Consider the following 6000-nt stretch of genomic DNA (forward strand, 5'->3'; position numbering starts at 1 on the left):
GCGCTAAGCACGGACAACTCACGTGCCATCATATCAATACCTGGATCCGCACGGTCAACTCACGTGCTACGCGGACAACTCATGCGTTATGGTATCAATACCTGGACCCGCACGGTCAACTCATGTGCTACGCAGACAACTCACGCGCTATGGTATTAATATCCTCACAATCAGGCCCTTGGCCTTACTCAATCATATACTTCACTAACCTCACGATCATCAACAAATAAGGGAACACAACCCACATCAAGTATCACAACATATTAGAAAATAATAGAGACTGAGGTAAACATGTACAATAATTTTTATGACTGAGTACAAATAATGTGAGCATGAATAAAGCCTAAGCATGATCTCTAACATGAAGGCAAACAAGTTTAACAACAAGTAACTACGTAAACACAGATGATGGTTATTAGGCCTCACAGCCTCACGGGACTGACCAAGTCTCAATCTCTTGAGGTATACACCCACACGTTAGTCACCTAACGTGGGTATCACCTCCAAACAATCACATGATATCAAATTCTCTGGGTTTTTACCCTCAAAGCCATAGTTAAAACTATTACTTATCTTAATAGAGTAAAATCCTACTCCGGGATGCCCTCATCTCTGGACTCGATTTTTAAAAGCTCTAAATCAAACCATAATCAGAATAATGTTAACAACATAGCTAGAGAATAGAATTGCACAATAAAAACTATATAAATAGGCCCAAAATTCGAAACCGACCAAAACTCGACCCCCGAGCACACGTCTCAAATTCAGTCAGAAATGGAAGAATCAAAACCCTCGTACTCTCCCGAGTCTAACCATATAAAATTTATCAAAATCGAACTCCGTTTGGTCCCTCAAATTCCTACCTAAAACTCTCCAAAACTGAAGCCCTAACTCCCTCAATTTCACTTTTAAATCATAAATCAAATCCCAAAAGCGAAGATGGATTCATGAAATATAACCAAAACTAAGTAAAGAACACTTACCCCAATCCCTATGGTGAAAATTACCTCCAAAGTCGCCCTAATCGGATCTACCCAACTCAAAATATGACCGAATGAGCAAACCCTAGTCTTGTATATTTTTCTGCCAGATATTTTTCCTCGTTTCTCATGCTAAATGATCCCGAAACTCGTATTTTATGCCTCCAATGGATTCCTTGTGAAATTCTGGTCAAGTTAGGCTTTTGAATCACTCAATTTGACCTTATAATGAATGAGATATGTAAGTTTTAATATTTGCAAATAGTGCAGATTTTAAATACGTCGTCAGTAGCAATTTCGTAATTAATCTGAAACATCTAACAACCTAATTCTTAGTAAAATAACCATAAAATCCTCATACGATGTCCAAATTCGACCGTTCTTTTTATTATGGGTCTGTAATTATGATACAGATCTAATGCTTCAATCAAAAAAGAAATCGGAGCTCGTTTGTTCAATATGATATCATTTATGCTTGAAGAAACAACGTCGAAACATAAGAAAAACGAGCGCAACACAACCCAAACCTATTCAAAACTCATCTGAGGCCTTGGGACCTCAACCAATAATTCCAACAAGTCATATATCACTACCCGAACTTAGTCGAACCTCCAAAACACCCAAAACAACACCAAAACAACACCAAAACGCCAAAACACCAAATCAACCTCGAATTCAAGCCTAAGAACTTCTAAACTTCCAAAATTCGCCAACAACGCCGAAACCTATCAAACCACATCTGAATGACCTCAAATTTTGTACACATGTCACAAATGACACTACGAACCTACTGCAACTTCTAGAATTCCATTCCGACCCCGATACCTAATTTTCCACGGTCGATCACAATTGTACAATTTCCAACTTTCGCCAATTCAAGCCTAATTCTACCACTGACCTCCAAATTACACTCCGGACACACTTCTAAGTCTAAAATCACCTAACGAAGCTAATCGAATCATAAAAATCCAAATCCGAATTCGTCTACTCATAAGTCAACTTTCAATTGACTTTTCTAACTTAACTTTCTAACTAAGAAACTAAGTGTTCATTTCACTCCAAAACTACTCCGAACCCAAACCTACCAACTCGATACAACTCAACACAGCTGAACAATACATAAATAAGCATAGATGGGGGAAATAGGGCTATAACTCTTAGAACGACAGGCCATGTCGTTTCATCCCCACCCTCTTAAACAAATGTTCGTCCTTGAACGTGCCAAGAGTTGTTCCTATGACGTCAAACCGCCATGCAACCTTACCATGCACATACCCGGGGGTGATCATGTCATCCTATTCCATATAGGCCCGACAACACAATATAACTGAAGATCATTACTTCAACCTTAGTCCGTAAACCACAAAATCCAATTTTCAACATCCTAAATTTACTACAAGACCCGAACTTCGCATTTGCATACTGTATAAGCCTGAACAAGCTATATCAAGTCATAACCACAATCCAAGATGTAATCACCCAACATACCACACGACTCACACCTCATCCAGGGAATCACAAGCCGTCGATGTACAACTGATACCCAACTCTCATGTGCGCATACGAATGGTGGAAGGAATTCAAAAAGTTACACTTCAACCTGAATCAATACCGCACGATAAGAATTCAAGAAGGTGAAGTTTTCCTAAAGGTTCTGCAGCGTCTCGAAGATAAGTACAGACGTCTCCATACCGATCCACAAGAATCTACTAAATTCGCTCATGACTCGTGAGACATATGTAACCTAGGCTCTGATACCAACTTGTCACGACCCAAAATCTAACCATGGTCATGATGGCGCCTATCGTGTTACAAGGCAAGCATACTTTCCAAAATATTACTACTAAACCGATTATAAGAAATTAATAAAATATTTTAATGTTTAAATTTTTCATAAACTAAATCAACTCTAAATATAATATAGAAAAATATAGAAACGAGCCTTAAACATCGGGGTGTCACTAAGTCATGAGCGTCTAAAACTATAAACTAAGATATATAAACTGTCTAACTGTCCAAAAGAAGAAATGACAAGATGAGTAACAAGGTCCTGCAGACAGTAGCAGCTACCTTGCAATCTCCACAGATATCCGGCCTAAACTCAATGATCGCCACGCTCTAACTCACCTGGATTTTCACATAAAGTGTAGATGTAGTATGAGTACAACCGACTCAGTAGTAACAGAAATAAGTAAGGAACTAAGCACTAGTGACGAGCTAAGTAAAACAGTCCAATTATTTATTTTCACAATTTAAAAATAAACATAAATAAACAGGTAAATTCTATAACTCAACAAATGCCACAAAGAAATTTAAAAGATAAATGCAGCAACAGCACAAATAAATACAACCTCAGAGCAGTGTCACTCCATCACTCCTCACTCGCACTCAACACTCAACACACTCATAACACTCAATACTCTGTGTTCACGGAGGGTGTGTACAGACTCCGGAGGGGCTCCCAAAGCCCAAGCGCTAAGAATAGACAACTCACGTGCCATCATATCAATACCTAGATCCGCACAGTCAACTCACGTGCTACGCAGACAACTCACGTGCTATGGTATTAATATCCTCACATCCAGGCCCTCGACCCTACTTAATTATGTACCTCACTAACCTCACCATCATCAACAAATAAGGGAACACAACCCACATCAAGTATCACCACATATTAGCAAATAACAGAGGCTGAGGTAAACATGTACAATATTTTCTATGACTCAGTATAAATAATGTGAGCATGAATAAAGCCTAAGCATGATCTCTAACATGAGGCAAACTAGTTCAACAACAAGTAACTACGTAAACACATATGATGGTTATTAGGCCTCACAGCATCACGAGACGGACCAAGTCTCAATCCCTCGAGGTATACACCCACATGCCCGTCACCTAGCGTGGGTATCACCTCTAAACAGTCACACGATATCAAATTCTCCGGGTTTATACCCTCAAAGCCAGAGTTAAAACTGTTACTTACCTTAACAGCATAAAATCCTATTCCGGGATGCCCTCGTCTCTGGACTCGATTTTCAAAATCTCCGAATCTAACCATAATCAGAATAATATTATCAACATGGCTAGAGAATCGAATTCCACAATAAAAATTATATAAATAGGCCAAAAATTCAAAAACCGGCCAAAACTCGACCACCGGGCACACGTCTCGGAACTAGTCAAAAATGGCAGAATCAAAACTCTCGTCCTCTCTCGAGTCTATCCATATAAAATTTATCAAAATCGGACTCCGTTTGGTCCCTCAAATCCCTACCTAAAACTCTCCAAAACTCAAGTCTTAACTCCCTCAATTTCACTTTGAAATCATAAATCAAATCCCAAAAATGAAGATGGATTTATGAAATATAACCAAAACTGAGTAAAGAACACTTACCCCAATCCCTATGGTGAAAACCGCCTCCAAAATCACCCAAATCTGAGATTCCCAACTCAAAATATGTCCGAATGAACAAACCCTAGTTTTGTATATTTTTTTGCCAGATATTCTGCGTCATTTCTCGTGCCAAACGATCCCGAAACTCGTATTTTATGCCTCCAATGGATTCCTTGTGAAAGTCTGGTCAAGCAAGGCTTTTGAATCACTCAATTTGACCTTATAATGAATGAGATATGTAGGTTTTAATATTTGCAAATAGTGTAGATTTTTAAATACGTCGTCAGGGGCAATTTCATAATTAATCTAAAAAATCTGGCAACCTAATTCTTAGTAAAATGACCACAGAATGCTCATACAATGTCCAAATTCGATCATTCTTTTTGTTACGGGTCCGTAATTATAATACGGATCTAATGCTTCAATCAAAAAAGAAATTGGAGCTCGTTTGTTCAATATCATATCATTTATGCTTGAAGAAACAACGTCGAAACATAAGAAAAACGAGCGTAACACAACCCAAACCTATTCAAAACTCACCCGAGGCCCTCAGGACCTCAACAAATAATTCCAACAAGACATATATCACTACCCGAACTTAGTCGAACCTCCAGAACATCCAAAACAACACCAAAATACCAAATCAACCTCGAATTCAAGTCTTAGAACTTCTAAATTTCCAAAATTCGCCAGCGACGCCAAAACCTATCAAACTACGTCCGAATAACCTCAAATTTTGCACACACGTCACAAATGACACTACGAACCTATTCCAACTTCCGAAATTATATTCCGAGCCCGATACCTAATTTTCCACGGTCGATCAAAATTGTAAAATTTTTAACTTTCGCCAATTCAAGCCTAATTCTGCCACTGACTTTCAAATTAAATTTCTGATACACTTCTAAGTCTAAAATCACCCAACGAAGCTAATCGAATCATAAAAATCCAAATCCAAATTCATCTACGCATAAGTCAACTTTCGGTTGACTTTTCTAACTTAACTTTCTAAGTGAGAGACTAAGTGTTCATTTCACTCCAAAACTACTTTGAACCCAAATTAAACCTACCAACTCGATACAACTCAACACAACTGAACAACACATAAATAAGCATAGATGGGGGAAATGTGGCTATAACTCTCAGAACGACAAGCCGGATCGTTACAAATACATACAAAATGTACTAGCACAGGAAGTTGGAATTAAACCATTCCTATAATCAAGATAAATTACATTTAATCTTGTGCTACAACCATTCCGATGGTTTGTCCAATTCTATCATTAGATTGTGAACATAAACTTTATGACTTATAAGAACCGATAATTTAATCTTTCGTGTATAAGCTAAACTCTATACACTAAATCATCTACTATATAAGCAACATACATACAAACAAAATACATGATCTATTTAAAATAAAACTTTATTGAACTAAATAAATAAATAATTATTTCATAAAAAAATATTATAACAATACGCATGATTTATAGTATATCCTAACACTTTTTACCTTCTCGTATCTTGTTGAGTTTCTATTTTCTTCCCTATCTGAACGATTGGTTGGGTAGTCTTTGGGGGGAGGCACTTTTTGATGAAATTTGAATGGTTGACTAGGTCGTTGAT

The sequence above is a fragment of the Nicotiana tabacum genome, chromosome 7 (genome assembly GCF_000715075.1).
Source record: "Nicotiana tabacum cultivar K326 chromosome 7, ASM71507v2, whole genome shotgun sequence".
Lineage (NCBI taxonomy): Eukaryota > Viridiplantae > Streptophyta > Magnoliopsida > Solanales > Solanaceae > Nicotiana > Nicotiana tabacum.